This window comes from Choloepus didactylus, chromosome 7 (genome assembly GCF_015220235.1).
Source record: "Choloepus didactylus isolate mChoDid1 chromosome 7, mChoDid1.pri, whole genome shotgun sequence".
NCBI lineage: Eukaryota > Metazoa > Chordata > Mammalia > Pilosa > Megalonychidae > Choloepus > Choloepus didactylus.
The window spans coordinates 104,942,006-104,969,513 of NC_051313.1; the positions used below are offsets into that span (position 1 = coordinate 104,942,006).

The window sequence follows — 27,508 nt, forward strand, 5'->3', positions numbered from 1 at the left end:
ATTCACTAGCTCCCCTTCCTCCTACCTTCCATGAATGGGGCATTCTTTAGAGTTCTGTCTTCTGACCTCTACTCTTTCTGCAGGCACTTATTGGCCAATCTCATACGCTCTCAGCACCTTCACTTCCAAATAAGCCACTTCTGCCCAGGTCTACATACTGAGCTTCAGATCTACATCACCACCCACCTATGTGATGGTTCCACCTGAAAGTCTGACAACTCCCCGAGGGGGTGAGTGTGGAGAGGGGAGTCCTGTTTTGTAGTATTTTCCATTTTCAGTGGCATAAAGAACCCCTTACTTCCAATTTCAAACTAACAACATGAAGTAACTGAACACAGTTTTGGAAAGAGGTGCACACAGACGGATCTCAGAAGCAGGTACAAGCTACTCCACACGCTAGTTGCTCCGCTGAGTCACAAAGGGCAAAGGCTCTCAAACATTTTTTGACCCATAGTAGAAAATACATTTTGCGTTATTTACATACATATATATGCAATGGAAATACAATTTCTTTGAAACAAAGCTTTGCCTTACTACATGTGATGAACTTCAAAATTTATCATGTTCCATTTCATTAAAAAACAGGTCTCAATTCATTACATTGATTTCATAAGCCACTAATGGTTCAAGATCTATAGTTCTAAAAATGCTCTCCTCAGGCATATATATATATGAGAGAGAGAAAGAGAGAGAATTGTGTTTATTATCTTGCTTACACAACCTGTTCCTTTCCTTATTTTCCTCTCTCAATTCATGGTTCCATCATCCATCTGGTTTTCCCAGCTAGAAATCTCGGGTCCATTTCAGACTCATTTTTCTTCTTTATCCCTCCTATCTAATTCTGCTTTGGAAACATCTCCCCAGTATTTCTGATAATCTCCATTCCCACTGTTAACTAGCCTGGGTATCTCTTATCTGGACTACCATAGTAGCCTCCTAATTCATTCCTTCTTTCTGATTTCTCCCATCTCTACTCATCTTTTTTAGTACAAAATTATCTTCCCAAAATAAGTAATGCTACCATTCTGCTTAAAAATATTGATGTCTCCCCATTGTTCACGAGATATTTTTTGTTCATTCATTCAGGAAACATTTATTGAGGAACTACTATCTTCTATGCCCTGTACTGGATACTGTGGAATAAAAATGACCTGGTTCCTGTCCTCAAGAAGTGCACAGTCCAAACTCCTTAGCATAACTTAGAACATTCTTTTTAGTAGTCCCAGCTCATTTTTCACCCTTATCTTCTGCTACTCCCTGTCCATGCACGTGATGTTCTTGCTACAGTGAGAATGTGACATTCCCAGAGTGTATCCTTCACTTTCAGATCATTATCATACAGTTCCATATTCTATAGAATATTCTCCTTCCCCTTCTGTCAGAAGAACTCCTAGCTATTCTTGAAGGCCACTGTATTGATAAAGCCTTCTTTTTTAAAATTTCTATTAATAAAAAGTTTAAAATTTGTAATCAATTTATAATCAATGTAATCATGCATATAATTCAAATAACTAGTCAGAGTTTCCCACCTTAGCCTGCCCCAATCCCAGTCCAATTCCCCAAAGAGAGTCTCTTAAGTTTCTATTTTTAGTTTTCTGTTGGTTCTCTCTATGCTTCCAAAATAATGTGCTATGTCGTTATTTCTTGGTGTATCATCTTAGACATTATCCATCCCCATTGCCCTTTCTTCCAAGAGATATTAGGGTGTAGCTCACATACATGTTGGTCCTATCTTTTCTCTTCTCCATCACTCTTACTACAGTTGCATCTTTATGCCCAGGTCCCCCACTGCTCTCTCCTCTGCAAACTTACTACACACCTTTACTACACACTAACTGTAGATAGCATCTATTGACTTGCTACCTTCTAAAGCAATAAATTTAGTAACCCAACATACTCCCCACCCTCCTTCCTGCTTCTATGCGTTTCTACCTATCTACCTTTACTTGTACATTCACAAAAATTAATCATATTTACCTTATGTAGTGTAATCATAGTTAATTCTTCCTTGGATTGTCTATGAAGTGATTCTAAAAGTTGAAAATCAATCAGCACTGTTTCCATTATTACTAGGATGCAAATGTTGTAACCTATAAGTCTAGTGGAGCCTCTAATCATTCTTCCTTCTCCTTTGTGCCATTCAGAGGAGAATATTCTTGGAATTTCAGGCATAAATGGAGTCTCCCTTTTAGACACCACTGGTTGCTCAAAATCAAACCATTTTAGGCTACCTCACACTTGCATCATGCCTTTCCTGGACGTTTTCCCCCTTGGAGTTCTTAGTTTTAATTTTCATTTTTGAATTTTAATGTAAATAATCTTGTACTTTTTTTCTTTGCCTTTGTCACCTTCTAACAGCTTCAAGATTACCCAATGTCCCAATCACACTCTCTGTTTCATCTGTTTCCATTTTTTCTTCCAGTCTTCCTGGGTGGAAGATCTGGATGGGTTGCTTTTCAAGCCTAGGCACATCTGTCATCCTGGGGCTTCCTCCTCTGCCCATCTTGGCTAGAGCCACCCTTCCTTGGCTCCTGTGTCCTGAGGGCTTCTTTGATTGCCACCTCTTTCCCAGGACAAATAATAATTCACTTGTCTGGGCCCCCTCTCCCCCTACCAGTCCTCTGTGCTTACCTACATCAGATAGCACTTTATGTTGTTATGTCCTTATCATCCAAGGCATGGGCTGTATCTCATTCATTTTTTAAATGGCACCAGATGTACAGTTGGCCCTCAATAAACAGTATTTAAATTAAAAACCATCAAGCACATTATTACTATTTAATGTAACATCTTGATTGAAGGGACAAGACATTGGTCTAGTTCACACTAAAGAACAATGCAGTGTTCATGGAAAATGGGGTGTAGAAATTAAGAGTAAGAAATAGCTCCATAAAGATCTAACTTATGAACACAAATATGTTCTTTTTTTCTTCCCTACTTAAAAACTAAAACAGAGAGAGCAGGAAGATGGCAGAATAGAGAGGAGTGGAAGTGAGTTAGTTTCCCCAGAGCAACTAATAAAAAAAAACAGAAACAACTAGTAAGAGATCTGGAATAACTGCTGGGAGACGACGGCTACTGTCCACACCTCATGCAACAATCTGAATTGGGAGAAAGGCTCAAGATCACAGCATAAAATCTGTAAGCAAAAACTTCAGACCCGAGCCAAGAGCCCCCTCCCTGATGGCAGCCTGAACTGCAAAACCCTGCTGTGCTACAGAGCAGCACTCTCTGAACAAGCGAATATACCTCAGCCCAGCTCCAAATGGGGTTTTAATGTTAACTGCTCAATACAAACTACAAATCCCCAACAAGCAGACAGAGGCTTTTGGTGATGACTGACCTTGGAGAGTCAGGGGACGTATCTGTCTTGGGATGGGGAGCCCAAAGGATTGGGTTCTATCTCTGGCCAATGGGTGAATCTGGGGGCTATAAACTGATCCTGAAAGGGGACTGTCTGTCCCTTTCTCTCTCTCTCAACCTGGGCGGCTCAGTGGACAAAGCCTCAGCCATTTTCAGCTCACAGTGCTCTGCGTAGAGAAAGCCTCAGCCATTTTAAACTGACAGCACTCTGACCCAGACAAGGGTAGAGGTAGCAGAGTCAGAGAAACAAAGAATCTATTTATATGCAAATGACCTCTCTCTAAGGGGCATATCTTCCCAAGAGGAAAGAGATGGGGCCTAGCTCTACTACCTGCCTTCCATTCAGAACCAGACCTCAGAGCCTGGGGGAAAATAGCCACAGGCCACACATCCTTACACCAATCTGTAGTGACAGGCTGACAGGCACCACCTGCTGGGCAGAAAATCACAGGGTGTGTCAATCCTCTTAAGACACACCATCAGGGAAATCGGATACTGAATATTTCTTCCTTCTGGGAACTGAGCCTGTTCTCGTATGGGAGAACCTGATTGGGGTGGCCAGGGAGGACAGATGCCTGGACAACCTACACTGGAAGGGGCGGGGTTGTGGCCCAGTCAAGGGAACAAACTTGCATTTTGACTTAGATAAGGAATTTAAACAACTAACGTTAAATCAACTCAAAAAGCTTAGAGAAGATGTGGCAGGGGAGATAAGGGCTGTAGAGAAATACTGGGCATACATGGGGCAGAGATCGAAGATTTGGGAAGGCAACTGGTGGGGTCTGTGGAGAAGGGGGGAACAATGCAGGAGACAGAGGATGCAATGGAAACATACAACAGCAGAAGAAGAGGCAGGGGGAAAACTCAGGAACTGGAGAACAGGGCAACTGGGAGCCTGCATGCAGGGGAGCAGATGGAGAGGAGAGTGGAGGAGTATGAGCAACGTCTTTGGGAACTTAAGGACAAAATGAAATACAGGAGTGTATGTGTCATTGGTGTCCCGGAGGGAGAGGAGGAGGAAAAAGAGGCAGAAGCAATAATAGAGGAAATAATCAATGAAAATTTCCTATCTCTTATGAAAGGCATAAAATTACAGATTCAAGAAGCTCAGCATAATCCAAACAGAATAGATCTGAATAGGCCTTCGCCAAGACACTTAATAATCAGATTATCAAATGTCAAAGACAGAGAGAATCCTGAAAGCAGCAAGAGAAAAGTGATCATCACAAACAAAGGAAGCTTAATAAGATTGTGTGGATTTCTCAGCAGAAACCATGGAGGCAAGAAGGAAGTGGTGTGATATACCTAAGATACTGAAAGAGAAAAGCCACCAACCAAGAATCCTATATCTGGCAAAACTGTCCTTCAAATGTGAGGGAGAGTTCAAAATATTCTCTGACAAACAGACAATGACAGAGTTTGTGAACAAGATACCTGCTCTACAGGAAACACTAAAGGGAGCACTACAGACTGATAGAAAAAATCAGGAGTGAGAGGTTTGGAACATAATTTTGGGTGATGGTAGCACAGCAATGTAAGTACACTGAAAAAGATGACTGTGAGTATGGTTGAAAGAGGAAGGTTAGGAGCACGTGGGACACCAGAAGGAAAGAGGAAAGATAAAGCTTGGGATTGAATAACTCAGTGAAACCTAGAGTGCTCAACAATTGTGGTAAAATGTACAAATATATCTTTTCATGAGGGAGAACAAATGAATGTCAACCCTGCAAGGTGTTAAACATAGGTAGGTGCAGACAGGAGGGGGGCATAGGGGAGGGATGTGAGACTCTTGGCATTGGTGGTGTTGTCTGACTCTTTATTCTACTTTGATCTAAGGTTATCTTTCCTTTTGCTGCTTCCTAGCTGTCATGTTGTTTTGTTTTGTTTTGTTTTATTTTCTCTTTCATTTTTTCTTTTTCTTTTGTCTCTCTACCTTCTTTGATTCTTCCTCCTGCTTTGTGGAAGAAATGTAGATGTCCTTACATTGATAGTGGTGAGGGTGGTGAACATATAAATATGTGACTATACAGGGAACCATCGACTGTCTACTTAGGATGTGTTCTAGTTTGCTAATGCTGTGGAATGCAAAACACCAGAGACGGATTGGCTTTTATAAAAAGGGGGTTTATTTGGCTACACAGTTACAGTCTTAAGGCCATAAAGTGTCCAAGATAACACATCAGTAATTGGGTACCTTCACCGGAGGATGGCCAATGGCGTCCGGAAAACCTCTGTTAGCTGGGAAGGCACGTGGCTGGCGTCTGCTCCACAGTTCTGGTTTCAAAATGGCTTTTTCCCAGAACGCTCCTCTCTAGCAAGCTTGCTCCTCTTCAAAACGTCACTCACAGCTGCACTCTGTTTTCTGTCCTTGAGCCAGCTCATTTATATGGCTCCACTGATCAAGGCCCACCCTGAATGGGTGGGGCCATGCCTCCTTAGAAATATCCCATCAGTTATCCTCTACAGTTGGGTGGGGCGCATCTCCATGCAAACAACCTAATCCAAACGTTCCAACTTAATCCCCACTATTCTGTCTGCCCCACAAGATTTCATCAAAGAATATGGCTTTTTCTGGGGGACATAATACATTCAAACCGGCACAGGATGTAACGCATGGGGTATGAACAAAACCATCTTAAAAAAAAAATGGGTTGATGACGAAAGCTTGAGGGCAATATACTGAGTAAAATAAGCCAGACACATAAAAACAAGTATTGCAGGATCTCACTGATAGGAACTAATTATAATATGTAAACTCATAGACTTGAAATATGTTACCAAGATATAGGACAAAGCTAAAGAATGGGGAGCGGTTGCTTATTACGAGCAGAATGTTCAACTAGGTTGAACTTAAACGTTTGGAAATGAACAGAGGTAATGGTAGCACATTGTGAGAATAACTAACACTGCTGAATGGTGCATGAATGTGGTGAAAAGGGGAAGCTCAGAGTCATGTATGTCACCAGAAGGAAAGTTGGAGGTTAAAAGATGGGAATGTATAAAACAGTGAACCTTCTGGTGGGCAATGTCTGAGATTAACTGTACAAATATTAGAAATCTCTTCCATGAACCAGACAAATGTATGACATTACAACTAGAAGTTAATAGTAGAGGGGCATATAGGAAAAAATATATACCTATTGGAAACTATATACTATAGTTAGTGGTATTTCAATGTTCTTTCATAAACAGTAACCAATGTACTATACCAATACTACTAGTCAACAATGGAGGGGGTTGGTTAGGGATATGGGAGGATTTGAGTCTCCTTTGTGTATGTGTGTGTGTGTGTGTGTGTGTGTGTGTGTGTGTGTGTGTGTGTGTTTCTTTTCTGGAGTAATGAAAATGTTCTAATAATTGAACAAAAATTAATTGTGGTGATGGATGCACAGCTGTATGATGGTACCAGGAGCAATTGATTGTACACTTTGGATCTTTGGATAATTGTATGGTATGTGAACAATCACAATTTAAAAAAAAAAAAAAAACTAAAACAAAACCCACATCAGATCCACCTTATAATCCATATGTCTATGTTGACTTGCTATCCTTTTAGAGTGAGGCCCATTTTCTTTATTAGTTCCACTGGACTACGGTTGCCAATAAAATACAGTACGCCCAGATAAATTTGAATTTCAGATTAACAACAAATAAGTTTTTAGAATAAACTAAGTCTCAATTACAAATTATTTTTCCCACTGAGGCATTCTTGTGCTAAAAATTGTTTGTTGTTTACTGAAATTCAAATTTAACTGGATGCTCTGTACTTTTACAGTATTTGCTAGATCTGGCAAGCCTACATGGGACATATTCTCAGAGCACTGGGCTGCCCAAATGCCAACCACCCTGGGACACCTAGAGCATATGATCCGATGACAATGGGAGAAGGCATGGAGCTGGCAGTCAGAGAAGTGAATAAAATATTTCATACTTGATTTCAGGACATGCCCTGAATGCTTGTCACTTTCTTAGTTGTTGTGTGTTAGGTCTCCAGCTTTTTCATCCCTTCTTAAGATCAGAGAGGAGGGACTTACAGATCTCTTGGCAGATTAATATCAACATTAATTTTAGATTAATATTCTGGGACAAGTTGTTTCACAGGGAAGGGGGTTGGGTAGGGAGATGGGATGGTGTGGGGTTGGGAGTGGGGGTGTGGTGATTGGGGGAGTGGGGGTGTTAGTCCATGAAGTACAAGAAAATGTCATTAGGCTTATAAAGTTTAATTTAAAATTGCATCTATTGTTAGATTCAAATAAGTCACTACTTTTTAAAAGCTATTAATAATAGATCACAGGTGTTGAATATTTCCCGTATCTCAGGCTCTGTCCAAAGCATTTCACATACATTCCCATTTCAATTCTTGCCAGATGCCTCTGACAGGTGGACTTTGATTATCTCCATTTTACAAATGAGGAAACTGAGAAGCAGAGAGGATAAATAACTAGCCCAAGGTCATACCACTAATAAGTGGCAAGGTCATACCACTAGTAAGTGGAAGAACCAAGATATAATTCATGCCTTCTGACTGCAGAATCCCAAGGCTTAACCACAGAATAAAAACAGCAACAAAAAATAATTTTTTTTTCCTACAGTAAATCTTAAGAAAAGTTGATCACTCAAAAAAAGTAAAAATATAATAACGCCACAAATGAATTTCAAACTATTTTCCCTGAGTCGCTAACTGAAGCTTTAAATGAATGTGTGTGTATATATATATAATATATATGTATTTAATATGTGAGGAAGTGGATTTAGGAGAAGACATTTGAAAACGAGGGAAGGAATTTCAGTTAAAACCCAAACGTCTCCGCATTAAACTGAGCTATGGCCCCTTCTTGCACCACTTCCCTCAAAGTCGATATACAAACCCTTTCCCTGATTACCCTTCCTCGCGTTTCCACGAAGAAATGAAACTAACGCAGTGGGAGACCTTCCAACCAGGAGCTCTTCTGAACTGGCGTCCAACGTACAAAATACCGAAATCGCAATGCCCACGGCACTTCAAATTACAGATGAATGCTGTTAGGTTTTTTGACCGGGAAGAGAAGAGACAAAGCTCAATTGGAGAAAGTTTTGTTGTAGCCATGCGCAGGCGGGCTGAAGCCTAAGAGTGGCAACAGCCCGGAACAAAGATGGGAGTACAGTTTTATGGCTTTTTGGGAGGGGTGTTGAGGGAATAATTGTTGGTGGGTAAGATAGAGAAGTAAGGAGTTGAGTCAAGGCATTGGTTTGCAGGGTAGGATAAGGAGTTGACGTCAGGGGTGTTTAAGGTAAGATAAGGAGTTGACTTCAGAGAAGTTATTAGTTATGGAAAATTTTTGTTTTTATCCTTTTTCAGATTGTTACGTTAGTTAAGATGGGTTTTATGTCAACAGTCATGTCTGTTGTGGGAGAGCGTCTAAGGGTGTGTTGTGCATGTGTTGGGGGTGGGGAGTTTTGCCTAATAAATACAAAGTAGTGACAGAAGCAAGGTTGACTTGCGGGGTGAATTAAGGAGGGAACAGATCTCCTGGATCCGAGAACAGGAAATGGGGGGCACAGGTTGTTAACCCATGGGTCAGGACTGTAGGGGTCTGGGCGCTGGGGAGGGTGTTGGGGGCGCCGGGGCTCGCTAGCTGGAGGAGCAGCCTTTGCCTGTGAGAGGTCGGCGGCCACACGCTCCTCCCCGGTCCCTCCTCCCGCAGCGCCGAGGGGGGAGGTTCGCGGCAGTAAGACCGCGCCGGGGCGGCGGAGGGGAAGGCCCGGGCTCTGACAACCCCCTCAGAGCTTGCAGAAGCGGCCCTCAGTTCTGGCAGTAAGAAGCAGTCGTGTTTGGCGCGCTTGGGTCGCGTGGGCGCGGGGCGGAACGCGCCCAGGGACACCGGGCTCCGGGAGCAGCGCAGCGCAGCGCTCAGGTGAGGAGGGGACCTGGGGGCGGCGCGGGAGCCGGAGGAGGGGTGCGGGTTCTGCTCAGGGAGGACTATGACCGCACTGGAGGCCGGGCCCCTGTAGCGGGGATGAGCGGGGGATTGGGGGGAGCCTGGAACCGGACTCCTGGCTGGTCTTGGGCTCGCCGACGCAACAGCCCCGAGGAGCCCCGCTAGGAACGTTGTGGGAAGGAGGAGGGAATTCTCCCAAACCTTTATTCTGAGGAGTCAATCCTAAGAGTTAATTGCTGAGAGGGAGAATGAGGCCAGAGGAGCAAGGACAACAGGGTTTTCTTAACTGTAGGTCTCCCACTGGCAAACAAACCCCTCAAACCTCGCTTTGGACAGTATTGCTTCTTCAAGAGCCCACCCTTAAGATCAGAATTATAAAAACAAAGCAATACCTCCCTTCCCCGTTCTCTTTTGGAGTTCTCTCACAGCCAGTCTGAAAAGGTCACAGCTGCTCATCTCTAAGTCCTGAGGAAAGCACATTTTTAAAAGGTCGGGCAAAACCATCATCTTCTGGAGCCCTTTATACCCAAGGCTGGGAGTAGAGCTACTGAGACTGAAGGAGTAGCAGAGTTGGAGGGAGGTTAGTCATCTGAGGTGTGCAATAGGCTTGCCCAGTTCTGCAGGACTTGTCCCTCAAACAGAACCCTGAGAGGCTGGTGCCTCATTTCCTCTCCACTATGTTTGTGCCCTTTACACTTCAGTAGTGAGGAACCTCACAGACCTAATCACACCCCCTCACCCAGGTACAGTGCAGAATAACATTTGCATCCTCTCTGAGGCTCTCTCAGCAAAGAGCTTTAAGAAAAGTGCTAACTAGATGCCTGAGCTACTGGAGTGGGAGCCAGCTAGGGTTTAGGCAGACCCCTGAGAATTGTGTTCCTTTCCTTGACACCCCAGAAGATGGTTATTTCCTAGGAAGGAAGGTGTTATTTGTTTCCTATACATCTTAAGCCTGATTTTTTTTTCCAAGACCCAACTGATTCCTGGAAATGGTGAGAAATTCCCATAAAAGTGAAGCATTTGAAGAGCAAGTATTGAGTGAAGAGAATTTGGAGGGGATAATTTAGCTCTAAAATCTCACTGCTTTAGAATCCTGGGGAAGATCTGTGCTTTGAGGGGGTGAGCAGTAGGTTCTTGCTACCTTTCTGTGTGATGTCAGGCACCTGTTATGTTTGCTCACTGTCACTTTGCTCAGCTTTACATGTATGACTCATAATACACTAATAGAAGCAGGCTGATAAAATAGCTTGACAATTAAAAATATTTTTAATAAACTTAGCAGTTGAAAGAAAAAATCTACTATAAGAATAGATCCTAATTAAATTAAGTGGCCTATTTGATTCCTAGTACAAGCTTCATTCATTCATTTATTCATTTCAAGAAATATTTGTTGAGTATCTACAATATGCCAGGCACTTAGCATAGAATAGCAAGTAAGATAGATATGGTCCCTGCCATATCTAGAATGAAGCTCACATTCTAAAATCAAGGGATGAACAAGGTAAATTCAGATAGTCCTAGACGTTTTGAAGAAAAGGAAACAGAGGGCTGTGATAGAGTGTTGTGATGTGTGTGTGTGTACGTGTGTGTGTGTGTGTGATGGACAGGTAGGAGGAGCCAGGCTTCTTGGTTTGAGATTTTTTTAATGCAATTTTATTGAGATATATTTACATAACATACAGTCATTCAAAGTGTACAGTCAGTTCACAGTATCGTCATATAGTTGTGCATTCATCGCCACAATCATTCTTTGAACATTTTCATTACTCCAAAAAATAAAATTAAATTAAAATGAAAAGAATATCCAAAACATTCCCTTCCCCTCCTCTTCCCATTGTTCATTGACTTTTTAAAATACTATTCATCACCAGAATCAATTTTTGAACCTTTTCCTTACTCCAAAATAAAAATAAAAGCAAAATAGAACACCTAGATCTTTCCATCCCCTCCATCCCACCCTATTCTTCATCTAATCTTTGTCCCCATTTTCCCACTCATCTGTCCATACACTGGATAAAGGGAGTGCAAGCCACAAGGTTTTCACAATCACACAGTCCAGGGGAATGCTTATTGTAATGCTCCCTAGATTATAAGCTTTTACAGCAGTCAAATCTGTTCCTGGTGCCTCATTTCCTGAGATGTCTCAAATCCTGAGATGCTGAGCTCCTTGTGTATAACCTGGTCGATCTCTGGAACTTTGGGTATCTGTGTGACATCTGAAACTTGGAGCTAGAGCTTGGCAGCTATGAATGTCAATATTACCCCATAAGGCAACTGTTGAAAGAGTTGAAAAAGAGTTCAGATTTCAATTAGAGATATGTACAAAGCCTATATAGTTAGGACTAAGGCAAATCAGGCCCAAGGGTAAAGGATGATACTGACTGGGTTTTAAAACTGCAACTTTTGTGTGAGACCAAGGGAGGAAAAGTTTATTTGGTGCAGGATCTATATTTTTTGTAGCACACTAGATATTTTAACCTGTATGATCAGTTTGTTTGAACACCATAGGTACATGGAGCTGTGAAAGGGAAGTGGGATTTGATGAGTTTGTACAGGCTGGGGTGAAATCCCGATACATCCCAGAGTGATATGGGCAGAGAGTAAAAGTGTATTTGCAGGGCCCCCTGAGAAGCTGGGGAGAAATGTGGGAATGTTGGATTCCCCTCCTGGGTTATTGCTGATTTTCCCATAAACAGTGAGAACTGCCAATTTAGTGGGTCAAGTCCTCGATCTGGGGGCTCTCCTAGTTACTGCAAGTGAGAGGCTGAGCCTACTTATAATTGTTCCTAGAAGTCCCCCCCCCAGAGAGCCTCTGTGTTGCTCAGATGTGGCCCCCTCTCTCTCTAAGTCCACTCAGCAGGTGAACTCACTACCCTCCCACCTTTATAAAACTTTATAAGTTTTGAGGAGAGAGAGACTTGTCTGAGCAGATGGCTTTTGACGTAAGACCCTAGGGAAATCCAGGCAGAGGGTTTGGGACAGAGGGAACCACAAGCACAAAAGTCCTGGGTACCATTTGGATGTATTATTCCAGGCACAATTGGAAGACCAGTGCGGTGAGGGAGACCAGCCAGGAAGAGATCACGCTTGGCCTCGAAGCCCTAGGGAAGCAGTTTGGATTTTATTTTGAGTGCAGTGTGAAGCCAAAGGAGGGCTATAAGTAGAGGTGTGATAGATACACATTTTGAAAGAGATTTCTCTGGGTAATGTGTGGAGAACGGATTAAAGAGGGGTACGAAGGGAGGAAGGGAGACTAGCTCCAGGTTTATTAATGGATGACCTAGTGGAGAGTGGTAGCAGTTGATGGGCATAGGCTATTTTTTGGAGGTAGAGTAGGAAGTTCCTAATGTTTTTCTCTCTCAAACTAGCCATCTGTAAAGTGAGGATGACAATGCTATGTCTGGCCCACTCAACTTGTAGAATCAAATAAACTAATGAATATGCTCTTAAGAGTATTATAAGATTTTATTGCTATTATTATTTACTAATATTATGTTACTTTATAAGATTTTATTGCTATTATTATTTACTAATGTTATGTTTCTTTGAATTCTGTGCTTCATTTTGTTCAAATTTTATGATAAATTTCTATGTCTTTTAATTTTTTTAATTCTTTTCAATAAATATGATTCATTATACCTAAAAAATATTTTGCTCTGTCCCTGGGCATTGGAAAACCACCATTAAGAATTACCAATAAAACACACCATCATAGAATACTGTAATATGAAATTAATGCTGTAATAATTGCCGGCTTACTTTTGAAAGTTGAATGTGTTCAGATAAAATTCAAAATAGGATATTTGAAGCTGGGAGTTGAGAAAGATACCAAAAAAAAAAAAAATTAGCATACTTGCCTTTGTCCCATATATGGCTGTGTACAGATATTCATGAGTGCAAAGGTAATTGAAAATCTATGTGTAGCAGCAGAGTTTCTGGAGAGGGGTGTGAACCAGAGTCATGTAAGATTGTTTCCGTTAGTGAAGTATTCTCTTAAGAGAGGGATGCCCTTGAACTTTCCATGGTTGATCACTGACTAAATTTTAGAGGGTTGGGGAAGTGTTTCAACCTCATTTACCAACTGGGATGGGGATGACCTTCTCAGAGACAGGACAAGTAACTGTCATAATGAAGCAATCCTATTTTTCCTTTCTGCCTCACTTTGACTTGCAACTTACTAGAAGTACCTGTATCTGTTTTGAAGGAAATAGAACCATTCCCCATTTACATTGTGTGCAGCAGAAGATTCAGTTCCTTGTAAATCAATGTTCTCTGGGTCATCTTCACTTGCCATACCCCATTATTTGTTGGTCAGTGTGTCTGAATTTCAGCTTGAAGCAGCCAGTTTAGTGATTTAAATAGCAGACAAAATAAGACAGTAATTCCAGAAACTGTACAATTTCCCTTTTGTCATATCTACCATCATAGTTGCATAGAGTTGGGAGGAGTTGGAGTGACTTTGAGAGGTCACAGTCTGTCCTGGAGACAGCAGTCTACTTTGTTTGGCTCATACAATGTTCTGAAATGTTGAATTAGTTGCTGCCCTTTAAATCAATAAATTTTATATACAAATATGGTTTTCCAACTTCTCCTGCAAAAAAGAATCAGAGGACCTGGTTACATGGGGCTATTATTCCTACATATAGTAGTGGATTGGTGGCTACCCCCCTTTTGATTGGTCTGGTCTGCCACAGTCTTCACCATTCCTTACTGTGTTACACACACCTGCTTAACTCATTTAAGTTACCTGGTTGGTCCTTACAGGCTTCTGATTTTTTACTTCAGGTTTAGGGTTATCTAGTCCAGCCGGTCCATTCCACTCAAGCCTACATCCAATGCAGGAATCCTAACTCTAGTATCCTTGTTGCTAGCCCACAGAGCTATGCTTAAGCAGCATTGGAAAGCTCCTGCTAATACAGTTCTACAAACTGTATCCACATAGAAAATGTCCAGGCCTTTTCCTCAGAACTGTAGCTGTCATGTGCTGTCTGTGTTTCCCCCACAGTAAACATCCCTGGTTCCTCTGACAGCTCCTTATGTGACTTGCTGCCTTGTTCCCTCACCAATCTGGTTATAGTTGGGTTAAAGTCCCTTTAAATGAGCCTTCATTTGTTAAAATTCTTCATTTGTTTGAAGTCCCATCAGTTCGGCAGACTTGTGTAGTATGCTCTGGGAAGGTGATCTCGCTTGCTCTAAGATGTTAAACTTCTCTTATTCAGCCTAAGGTATCTTTAGATTTTTCTTGGCCAACCTAATGTTCGTTTGACTTACTCTTGGGGCTTATTTTCCTGAGTTTATGGCCAGAACTGTTGAGTGTATAGCTCACTGAGAATGGAGGTTCTCAACTGAGGGTGAGTTTTGCCTCCTAGGAGACATTTGGTAATGTCTGCACACATATTTGGTTGTCACAACTGGGATATCCTACAGGCATCCAGTAGGTAGAAGCCAGGGATGCTGCTAAACATCCTACAATGCACAGGACAGCCCCCCACAACAAAGAATCTTCAGTTCAGAATATCAGTTGTCTGACAAAGAATCCCTGCTTTTAGAATCTGATTACCTAGCTCCAGACCTTGGTTTGCTATTCCTAACTCTATGAACTTGTGTGTGTTATTTAACCTCTCAGTCACCATTTTGTTATCTGTATTTTGAGAAACTCTGGGGACTAAATTATTTACTACATATAATATGCTTAATCTGGTGCCTGACAAAGAGCAAGTTGTCATTATCGCCAATTGTCACACCAAACACTATCTTTTGGGTTTTTGAGCTTCTGTACATCACTTTATTCTGTTTTTCTACATAAATCTCCATACCTACTCAGACGAGTAAGTCAGTAAAGCATGTGAGAGAGTTTCATTTCTTCTCTCACCTGTGTTATGTGTGTTAGTGTATTGGGGTGTTTTAAGGAGCAGCGAACAGGTTTTACCAGAATACTGCCCCTCTTTGGCCCCCATTATCATTTCTTCTGATTGCTTCAGAGTTTCCCTCTATTGGGGCCAATATTTTAGATTTAATACTTATGCCCCCCATTTGGAGAACATGGACATTGAGTTTCTTTTCCAGTAGAGGATCCGTGCCCAGTGTTTTTTCCTGTGCATGCCTCAGTCACTGTGACTTGCACAGCCTCGCAGGCTTCTGGGGTTGGGCAGAAGTTGGTAGACTTTGGGTGATAATAATGACATTACCCTGAGAGCTCACATCCTCACAACAATCTCATGAGCAGAGTTGCTCTTTGACAGACAAGGAGAAAGGCAGAAAATCAGAACTTATTTATGGTCATCGAGCCAGAGAAGTAGCAGATTCAGAACTCAAACCTTGATAGCCCAAAGCTACAGCTAGGTTTCTTAACCACTCTGTTATTTTGTCAAAGGATAGTTTTTCTCAAGGAGTCTACCTGTGATCTCTACCGTCATGTAGTCATTTATGCATAGAATGCCCAAAAGATCCAGTGCTCTTACATTTATACATGATATTATGTGCATGGTATGCAAGTGTTTCTTGTGTCTCCGTGCTGCTTCATTTGCTAAGGGCAGGGGCTGATAGTAGCTTTAGGTTTTCATAATGCAAGGATCTCTGGTCCTCTGAGGAGAAGCCACAATTGTTCTTTAGAGGCCTTAAGCTCACAGGATGAATGCAGAGGATGTTAAAGCTAATGGGTCAGTGTCAGACAGGCATAGCTGGGTGCAGTGGGCAATCACATGGTTGGGGCCTTGACCAACCATCTGGAGATACTACCACCCCTCCCTGCCCTGCCATCACAGTGTTACAAGCAGGTATGCTCCATTTTAAGAAAACCCAGTTCACCAAATAGCATGCTGTCTAAAGAAGCAAATTCGGAATAGTGAATTTGCTATATATAGTGAATTTGCTATATAAAATTGTTTGGGTCACATAATTTTTATTGTTATAAAAATATATACTTTTAATAAAATTATTTTCTCTGGCATTATTTAAATAACAGCCTTTTTTGCTGGGTTAAAAGGCTTTAAATGCTTTAACTATTAAAAGTCCTAAAGGAACCCAGTTTTTTCAGAAACCTATCTTTTTCTAAAGCAGTTGCACATTGCTAAAGTTGTAATTTCACAGTACTTAAGATGCCCCTTCCGATGGTGATTTAGAAATCTACCCATTTTCTTTAAACCAGGTTGGGACTGCCCCAGAGTGTGAAAGCCCCTGATGTGATGAATCCAACCATTCTATAGAAATACCCCCACTTTGTGAAACCCTGAGGGCTACCCAGCCTTTTTTTCATGAATCACAGAAAATATTATATTTGTGCTGCTACTGGCCTCAACTACCCCAGACTTCTCCCAGCCACCTTGAAGGGGATCAATATGGTGGCACAACAAGAACCCATTCATAGCACTGTGCAAAGCCAGCCTTTAGGGAGCTCTGTGACTGTTTAGGAACCTGTAGGAGTTCACTGAGAATATGATGATCTCAGTGAATAAGTAGGTGTTCACCTGAAGCCAAAAGTTTTTTGTCAGATAGCACTCTATTTTCTTTTTTCCTTTCCTTTCTTGTGTCTTCTTTTTCCTTTTTCTTCTTTGCTTTTCTTTCTCCTCTCTTCCCTTCCCTTCCTTCCTTCCCTTCCTCATTCCTTTCTTTCTCCCTTAATAATGGATTATTCAATTGCTTTTATAATAAAATGCATCTAAGAAAGACACTTCAGTAGTGGTAATAGTGGAGAGGATGCAATAGCTTATATATTATTTCTTACTATCTGTTGGTGATTTTAGGCATTTGGCAGACTGTAATAAAACCCCAGTCAAAAAAAAAAAAAAACAAAAACAACCCTGTTAATTTTGCTTTAAGAACAGAGAAGTATCTCCGCAAGCTTTGACTATGTGCTATTCAGTGGCACTGCTCTCATGTGATTCCATCATTGCCCACGTCTTCCTTCAAACCACCACAACAAAAGCAGAAAACAACAGGGTGAACATGGGTCATGCTTCATTTAATTTAATCCTGACAGTCACTCTGAGAGGAAGTGTCATTGTTCCCTTTTCACCAATGAGCTAAAATAATTGGTCCAAGGTAGCACAGCCAATAAAATAGAGTCGGATTTTTGGAGCCCAGCTATCTGATTCAAAAGCTCATAGTTGAAACCACTGCACAACCTTTAAAAACTAATATTTTGGGATTCTGTGACCCAAAATAATGGAATTAACCTTCAGCAGAACCTCCTCAGAACTGCTGGGAGATCACACAGAGTTGATGTGTGAGGGATCTGATCATAAAGACAGATGTTTGTCAGTGTTGGGTCTGAGATTCTGGACATCTCCACTGCAATGTTCTTATTATATTAGAAGCCCAGTTGTCATGGGGAAGCATGGTTTAAAGCAGCACATCACCTTGGCTGCATCTCAGAATCAATGGCGAAGCTCTACAAAGTACTGATGTCCAGGAGTCACCCCCAGAAATTCTGGGGTTCCAGCCTGGGCACTGGTATTTTTAAAGCTACCCCCGGTGAGCCCAATGGGCAGTCGGGGTGAGAATCCTGATTTGGAGGTTTGAATCAGAGAGTGAGATCAGGAACCTCCAGTATGGAATCAACTCAGTGATCTTAGATAACTTTTAACCTCTGTGACCTTTAGGCCTTAGAGGGCACCACACATCTGGACATTTGACACTAAATGCAGATGAGTTCCTATTTTCAAAATCTGAGTATTATCAACAAATTTTATTTTACTTTAAGTACTTGTACTCAACAATGGCAGTTTTGTTAAATTATTTCCACAATAGGGAACTGTTTCTTATTTTGCTTTTTTGGTTCCTACCCCTTTCCTGAGGTTGTGAAATGATTGCACAAGAATTACATCTTATTGCACCCAAGATAAGAGGCTTTAGACACTTCTGCTAAAGTCCCTTGAGTGCTATACATTTGAAATAATGTCCAGATTAAGTTCTTTTCTATTAGCTAACATGGAAAAGAAAAATAATAATAGAGTAGGTATTATGTTTTCTCTTCTGTACTTTCAATATTAGCAAGTTTTGAGTAGGAAACCTTTTACTAACACTTATAAAAGGAGTCATAGAGTCCAACCACACCCATGCACTCAGCCCATTTTTAGCATCACTGGCAGGGGACCAGTTAGCAGCATCTGATCCTTCTCATAACAGGGATCTCCCTACATTCTGAGGTTGACATGACAAATATCCTAATTATTGAAAGTTCTTTTATTAAACAGGCATTTGCCTCCCTATAACCTGTCAGAATGAAGTAAATATTTCTTCCTTATTAAACTAGGATATAGTTTTTCCAGTATCCTCTCAGACTAGAGTTTCTCAGCCTCGGCACCGTTGACATTTTGGGCTGGATGCTTCCTTGTTGGGGAGGCCATCCTGTGCATTGTATGCTGTTTAGCCACATCCCTGGCCTCTACCCACTAGATGTCAGTGGAACCCATTCTCCCAATAGTAACAACCAAGAATCTTTCTAGACATTCCCAAATTTCTCCTAGGAGGCAAAATCATCACCAGCACTGCCCCAACCCTGGTTGAGAATCACTGCTATTGGGTGATATTCTGGTTGCCTTTAGCCTATTTAAGAAGAAAGTAAATATTGATTCCTTATCATACAAGGGTATACTTGCCTATAAAATATTGCTCATAGAAAAATGTATGAGCTTACTTACATCTAATTTGAATAGTAGCCTTCAATTCTTGTATAGGAGAGGGAATGGGAGAAAAGCTACAGAGATTTATACTTTCAAAGTTACTTCTTTCTGTAATTTTTGTATTTTTAAATAACAAATATGCAACACTTATGTAAACAACAGAAGACACTACAATAAAATAATTGCAATGAAGTGCTTAGAAATCAGAGCTGAAAGATCAGCCATCTCCACCCTTCATCCTATTCTAAAATATCCAAAGCAGAAGATTTTATCCTCTTCCCCGATCATTCAGTCTGGTATTGGGTAAATTTGGAGATATTTAAGCAACTTTCTTTGACTTTAGTTAAGGACTAAACTGGCCAATTATTTGCTCTCTGGTCTTAATTCTTTTATTTTATACACACTGTAATGGTCTTCTATTGCTCCTGCAACAAAGTACCATAAATTTAGTGGCTTAAAATAATGCAAATCTTTTATTTTACAGTTCTGTAGATCAGAAGCCTGACATGGCTCATGGGACTAAAATTGAGACGTTGGCAGAGGTTCATTCCTTTCAGAGGCTCTAGGTGATACTGTTCCCTTGCCTTTTCCAGATTTTAGAGGCTGCCCACATTCCTTGGCTCCTGGGTCTTGGCTCCTTCCTCCATCTTTGAAGCCTGCCTCTTCTGCCATCCTCTTCCTCCTTTAAGGATCCTTGTTATTACAGCAAACCCAGTGGATAATCCAGGATAATCTCTTTACGGTCAACTGATTAGCCACTTTAATTCCATCTGCAGCCTTACTTCCTCCTTTCCATGCATCATAACTTCTCACAGGTTCCAGGTGTTAGGATATGGACATTTCTGCCTGCCACATGCTCCCATTCTAAAACTTAGTCAGAAAGAATCTGGGAAAGAGAATGCTAATAATCATGAAAGAGTATTTTCTTTTCTTACTCTTTACCAATAACAGGAGAGTTAAAGCGAATGTGCCCTAATCTCTTCACAAGACTGGTTTTATTCTGACAGCTTGTTTGTCAGCTCTGGACTTTGATGCTATGGACCTGAGACTGGACTGTTTACAACAGCAGGTGGAATAAGGATTGCTTTGATATGACTTTTGTTTTTTAAAAAAGGAATGATAACTGGTGAGAATTTGCATTGACATTCAAATAGGGGGAAATTGGGGTTAGCAGTGGTCATGGTAGTATGTGGAGATCTCAGCTGACATTTGAAGAGACCAGTCAACAGGAAACTGTGGTTTCAGCGGTAGCCATGAAGTCCACAGAAGAAAGGCAAAGGGTGATACAGACTTTTTGATGGACTTAAATAGAATGTGTTATCAGATCTCTTGTTGAAATGTCTTCTTGATCTGCCAGGAAGATATTTTATCTGGTCAAATATTGGCTCAATAGGCCAAAATTGAGGAAATTGATTTTTAGGCTTTACTATTTTAAAAAATTAATGTTTTAAATGCAAATATTCTCATTGATTTAAAAAACTGGAAAAGAGAAAAGTAGAAAGAAGGGTCAAATTACCTTTAGTTTCTAAGTTCCAAAAATCTACAAAGAAGACAATGTTGGTAAACATTTGCTATTTCTTTATATTTATTTTACTGCTGTTGCTGCTGCTGCTTTTTTTCTTTTCTTCCTCCTTTTCTTCCTCCTCTTCCTCATTCTGCTTTTGCTTTTAATGTATCTTGGATCTCAGATGTTTTACTTAATATTAAACAAGCACTTTCATGACCATACACACTGTTCTTAAATTTCCTTTTTCAATTACTTTTATTAATAATGCAATATGTTCTATTGTAAAAACACAATTGTATTGTGGAAATACAATTTTTATCCATTAAAATTGCATTATAAACAGTTTCCTAAGTCATAAAGAATTATTTTATAAATATCATATAACAACTGAATAAAGTCTCATTGATTAATAACATGGTTTGTTCCAGTTTGCCAAATGCTGCCATTATGCAAAATATCAGAAATGGATTGGCTTTTATAAAGGGGATTTATTTGGTTACAAATTTAGATATCTAAGGCCATAAAAGTGTCCAAACTAAAGCATCAACAAGAGGATACCTTCACTGAAGAATGGCCGATGGTGTCTGGAACACCGCTATTAGGTTGGAAGGCACGTGGCTGGCGTCTGCTGTTCCCTTGCTCCTGGTTGTGTTTCAGAATGGCTTTCTCCCAAATATCTCTGGGTTTCTGTCTGCGCCTGCAAGCATCTCCAAGCATCAGCATCAGCAAGCATCTGGGTCTGTGTCAGCTCTTATCTTCTCTCTTAAATACACCGGTGAACTAATCAATAATCATGACCTACCCTGAATGGGCAGGATCAAATCTCCATGAAAACATTAATTAAGAGGGCACACCCTAATCAACAGACCAAGATTGCATTAAAGAATATGGCTTTTTGGTGGAACATAATGTATCCAAACCAGCACATGGTTTATTTATTTGTTTATTGTTTGACATTTGGAGGGTTTCCATGTATGTGGTGGGGAAGGCTCTTATAAGTACGAGTTAAGGATAGACATTGTAAAACATTAAGTTTTAGTATTTTATTTTCTGTGATTAGGATTTTTTTGTACTAATCCCAGAAATGTAATTAAAAGATATAAATAATTTAAGGTTTGCCAGATTGACTTCCAAAAATCAGTGTATCCATTTACCCCTACAGTGTTGCTAATTTTGTTCTGGCCAGTTTTGCAGTTGTAGAGCAGAGGTGAGTCCTGTGTTCCAAGACTTTTAGTTTGTTGGTTATTGTTGTTTGGCCAGTTCCGTCTTTCTCTTTTTAGACATTCCAGGGTCCTAATTTTCAAATATAAGTACATTTCTGCTAACTTATATCCCACAGTTGAGAAAAAGGTATTTTTCTGTGGAAAGAGAAATTTAAAAGTTAACAGATATTTTATGAAATGTTCCTCTGTGTTTGGATTCAGTAACTTCCAGTAGTCATCTTCTCAGAGATTTCAAAGACCATCAGAAGATAAAAAGAGCTGTTCTCTGAGAAAGCTAGGGCCTTGCAGCCATTTACAATAGAGCTTTGTTGTCATTTTAGTAATATGGGAATGCTTGGTCATATTTATATCTAATTTATAATACTTCAATAAAGGATCAGTGTTTGCTTATAATAAAATCATGTAAGACAAGAAGACTGCTTGTATAAAAAGTAAAGTCAGAGAAATGGATCAGAAACCAGAATTTAAGTGACTACCATGTACACCGCAACAGAGTAGAGTGGGCATAGTTTGTGGGTGCTGAGGAGCACTGGGGGAAGAAGATGTTGCTGTCAAGGAGATGAAGATCCCCCTTGACTCAGGAAAAATGAGGTTCCAGAGCATGGGATGGAGACCTAGTTATAGAGAGGAGAGGGTAAACCTTGTTCCTGACCTGAATCAGCAGCATATAAAAGGACTTCTGGAGGCAGTGTAATCCTGATGCCTTCTGTTTTCCTTGGGGAAATATGTTTTGTGGTATTTAGTTGTAGAAAATAGGGGGTGGGTTAAATAGGGTCTATCCATTTAAGGAGAGAAGACTGTAACCCAACGGAGAGAGATGAGCTATGGAGTAAAGAAGAGGTGCTGCCTTCCAGTCTGATGACACAGCATTTCTGGACCACAGCTCCTGGACCCAGCTATGTTCCATAAACAGATTGAAAGTCCGGACCTCTCTACGTTCCCCGCCCCTACTTTACCCCACACACATGCATGCATGTACACACGTGTCATTGGGCTAAGTACACACACACACACACATACACCATTCTGGGGTGCAGAGGTCATTCCCATGTTTATTCAGCAAACATTTCTAGTATAACTGGTTGTTGAAAGGCCCTCACTGCTGGGTGCAATGGACACTACCCATAGGGTTAAAGTCCAGACTCAGGTGAACTATGTGCAAGGTTTGCATAGTCCAACAGTCCTGGGTCCTGCTCTTTCTTCCAACCTCCTTCCTCCCAACTCTCCTTTCCTACCAGATCCTACTGCCCCATCTTACTGAGCCCCTGGCTGCATCACAGCCCTGCTTCCGCTTGCTCACAAAGTTTCCTCTGTGTGAATGCCTTTCTTCTTCTCCCTGTCAACCTGGTTAGTCTGCCAACACTAATCTTTCAAGAAACTCCAGTGGAACCTCTTCTAATGGAACTTTCCATGCCTTCTGGCAACACCCACCCAGATTTGACCAATCTCCTTTGTGTCTGCCACTTCTATCCAAACATCTCTAACTCCTAATTGCCCTTTTAAAAAAATCCATGGCTGTCTCCACCGTGGAGGAGAAGGCGCATGCCTTGTTTCTCAGCCCATCCTCAGTACTTAGCCGAAGCAGGATTTAAGACCTTTAGCAGTGAAAGGGCTGTAAATACTATAGCATCTTCATCTTCCACACATAATTCAAGATAAGAACAACACTATGTCCCCAAAACACAAAACTCACAAGTGTGTTGGTTTTAGAATAACTCATTTCTAGATTGGTATAACTGAAAACTTCTGAATAAATTCATCAAGGCTGAAAATTTTCCTTATTTTTAGAGCATTTGCTGCACAAGTGCCCTACCCAGGGCTTACTCTGCCTGTAATAGAAGCCAGCCATGTATTTAGCCCTCAGTGCTTGGAATGCAGATGGTGCTTTATAAATCTTTGTATGGATGTATTGCTCGATGAATTGTCTGGTGTATAGTATAATGTGGTACAATACAGTGTGTAGAGAAGCAAGCACCGTAAGAGGTGAGCAAATCCCATGTTGTTGCTTTGTGGGGAGGGTGCAAACGCTTCTGTGGGGGAAAATAGGAAGGGCATCATGGAGAAAGATCCCCAATAAGATTGATTGGAGAATAAGATGAAAGGCAAACGTGGTGATGTATACATGTCACGGGTTGAATGCATTAATGACGAATTCACACATTTTTGTAAACCTAAGAAAATCTATGCACACTGTTAGATGGAAAAAACTACCTGCTTAGCAAGAAGACCCATAGTTAAGTTGTTTCTCTTAAAGCAGGTGGTTTTCAGTCCTGTTCCTTTCTGACTGTTTGGCATTGTCCAGTCTCCTAGGTAAGGTTTATGTCCTTAACTGTGTCCACTCACCCTTTATTGAGCCCAGTACTTCTCAACTAGAGAGATTCTGCCCTCCAGGAAATATTTGGCAGTGTTTGGAAGATTTTTGGTTGCCAAACGGGGTGGGAGGGCTACTGGCATCTAGCAGGTAGAGCCAGAGATGCTGCTGAACATCCTACAATGTACAGGATGGACCCCACAACAAAGACTTACCCAGCCCAAAGTGTCAACAGTGTGAGGGTGAGAATCCCTGATGGAGCAGCAGCCTGTGTCACTGATGCTGCCTTAGCAGTTTGGCAAGATAAAACCACCAGCTTTCTGATTGTTAGTCTCTCTCCCTTTTTCTAAACATAGTCTCTGGAGTCTAATATATTTTGCTACCAATGCAGCCAAACTGGTTCCGGGTAGAGAAGGAAAAGGGACATTCCTTGAGAATCTGTGTGACTTGGTCCTGAGCTGGCACTTTCCTCTTCTTTTCCCTCCCCTCACAACCCTCTGAGATTGTTAATCCCATTTCGCCAATGGGATTTAGATTTTAGATGTAAAATGACTGGCTTAGAGTTGACCCTTCTGACTGCAAACCTAGGCTTATACCACTGCCTTGACACTCCCTGTCTACGTTTCTACAGGACCCACATTCTCTACCCAAGAGCCCAGGTGTAACACACCTACAGTGCAGGGCTCACTGCTCACAAACTTGATGGCAAGGTGTCCAGGGAACTATGTGTTCTAATCCTAGTGTGCCACTAATTTGCTGTGTGGTCCCAGGAAAGTTGCTACCCCTTTCTAGGTCTCAGTTCCTTTGTATGTAAATCAAGAGGAATAGACTTAGCTGGTCTCTCCTGGATTGACCTGAACTAGAATAGGTTACCTCAGCCATCTATGAGGACATGGATGGTGACAAAACTGCATTCGTTAAAGGATATTATTTTTTTTTGTTTCTTAGTCTACATCACAACCCCCTGTTCTCCTCCCCCTGCCCCTCATACACTGATACTCCCTTAAACGTCTAGCAAAATGCCTGCCTCATGGTTACTAATTTAGCATTGTAGTAATGAACCACAAGCAACTGAGTTTTTTCAGGAAAAATACCTACCCCCAATTTTTAAACTGGAACTAAGCATACCTTTATCTTAAAATTGTTGATCCAAAGCAAAGTCTCAAAACCAAGATTATCTCTGAATTGGACCTGAAAAGTATTAGAGTGCAGCTTCATTCTGATAGGAAGCCAGTTATTTAGATATAGTTGCCCAAGGAAAGAGCTGGGTATTTGTCTCTTTTTAAAAATTTTCCTACTCATGTTCATTGTTAACACATTAGATAAGCACATAGTAAAAAAAAAAAAAAAAAACTAACATCACCTGTTATCCTACTGCTTAAATGTAACCACTGAGAACATTTGAGAATTACATTTGTCAGGACTTTTTTTCCTATTTGTGCATAAATGCATATATTTAAACTGAAAAATGAGAGCATATTATATGGATTGTTTTTTCACTTATACCACAGAGGATTGGGCTTGTTGATCATGGCTCTGAAGCCAAACAGTTGTATGACTCAGTAAACACTCCAAGCCTGAATGTTTTTAACTGTAAAATAGAGGTAATACCTACCTAACTCTACTCCTTGTTGTGAGGACTAGAGATTGCACAAAGTGCTAGCACTTAGTAGGCATTCAATAAAAGATAGCTATTATGCCTCATATCACCTTTTATTTTTCTTACATAAGCCTGTAATCAACCTTAGGAATTTGAAGGTCTGAGTTGAAGTCTAAATACCTCTCTGCGTATCTTAAAGAATTCTTGCCCAAGGTTAAAGCAACACAAAATGAAATCAGCAAATTGAGACGCTGGGAAACAATCCTGAGCTCTCCTAAGGTGTCTCTGAATAGGTTAAACAAGAGCATTTGTTGAAACTTCCAAAAGTATGCTTCTTCAAGTCCTGCTTCTGGTCCATGGAGTAGTCATTCAGGCTTTTAAAAAAGATAAAACTGACCTAAAATGCATATTAAAATCTTCTATCTTATTACTTTGTTAGCCCTTTGTCATAACATAGTTTAGTTTCAAAAGGATATCTTGTCAACAACTGCTTGTCTCACTTTTAAAACTCTGAAAAAGTCTGGCTTAAGTTGCCCCAGATCAAGGGAACAATTTGTTTCAAAGAAGAACATTTGTTCCATTTGTTGTTTTCAATTATATTATAAGAAGATATGGCATTCCAGGAATAGAAGTGATTGCTAGAAGCACCCCTCCGCCTAAGTGGTCTATTATCTGTCTCCACTGAATGCAGAAGTTGCATCACAAGTCATACTCTGAATAATTCAAGTTCCTAAATTGATGACTCTCTTCTTAGCAGTTCTTGGTAATAGAGAGCAATCTCACCCACTCCTGTCTGAAGTATGGCAGCCAGGTTGCTAGAATAGCCAGAGTGGATTACTGCCCTTGGGATCTGAATTGGAGGTCATTAAATGTCCTCTTGTCTTCAAAATCTCTCTCCCCAGTAGCACACAATTCTTTCCTTTAAACTATTGGAGGTGGGGTGGGTGGTGGGGGGGAGTTTTAGTTTCCTGGGCTCAAGCAAATACCGTGAAATTGGTTGGCTTAAACAATGGGAATTTATTAGCTTATGGTTTTGAGGCTAAAAGAAAATCCAAATCAAGGTGTCATCAAAGCGGTGCTTTCTTCCAGAAGATTGGTGTACTAGGGCTGGCTGCCGGTGATCCTTGGTCCTTAGTTTATCACATGGCAAGGCACATGGTGGCATCTCCTGGATTCTCCCTTCTATTCAGTTTCTGTTGATTTCAGCTTCTGGCTGCTGCTTTTGTGGCTTCCTCTCTTTCTGAATTTCATTCTGGATATAAAGGTCTCTAGTAATAGGATTAAGGCCTATCTTGATTGAAGTGGGCTGCACCTTCTTAACTGAAGTAACCTCATCAAAAGGTCCTACTTACAGTGGATTCACATCCTCAGGAATGGATTAAATTTAAGAACATGTTTTTCTGGTGTACATGCAGCTTCAAACCATCATAGGGGTCTTTAATATTATGCCTCCAGAAGACTTTGATTAACAGAAAGGGTTGCTACTTGGAATTTAATGACAAGGCCTCATTAATACACAAATATCATTTAGCAGTTTGTGCACATTGGGGAGCTGCCACATTGAAAAGTGGTAAGGAGCTGAGGTGTGGAACATTTCATAGTCAAGTTTTGATGAGGCAGGTCATAGTGGTAGACCATAAGGGGGTGTTCCAGGCATTACCAGGGCACTAATAGCCTGTGTGTGGAGGGGAACAAGAGCAGTGAACACAAAGTTCCCCAAGAAATGCAGGACAAAGGCTAATTATAGTTTGTTTTAGTTTGCTAATGCTGCGGAATGCAACACACCAGAAATGGATTGGCTTTTATAAAGGGGGTTTATTTGGTTACAGAGTTACAGTCTTAAGGCCATAAAGTATCCAAGGTAACACATCAGTAATCGGGTACCTTTACTGGAGGATGGCCAATGGCGTCCGGAAAACCTGTGTTAGCTGGAAAGGCACATGGCTGGCGTCTGCTCCAAGTT

General features: G+C 40.9%; 1 protein-coding gene across 6 annotated transcripts in view; it reads left to right on the plus strand.

Moving 5' to 3' along the window:
- The first annotated feature begins 9,063 nt into the window (after window positions 1-9,063).
- PLA2G7 (phospholipase A2 group VII) overlaps window positions 9,064-27,508 on the plus strand; it is a 62,929-nt gene continuing 44,484 nt past the window's right edge. For 3 of the 6 annotated variants that reach the window (XR_005217852.1, XR_005217851.1, XM_037842830.1), the window contains exon 1: window positions 9,064-9,257. The gene's annotated coding sequence lies outside the window, so the exon portion shown is untranslated. Of the gene's footprint in view, window positions 9,258-9,709; window positions 9,862-27,508 lie in introns of all 6 variants that reach the window. The other 3 variants (XM_037842829.1, XM_037842835.1, XM_037842836.1) reach the window with 2 other exon arrangements.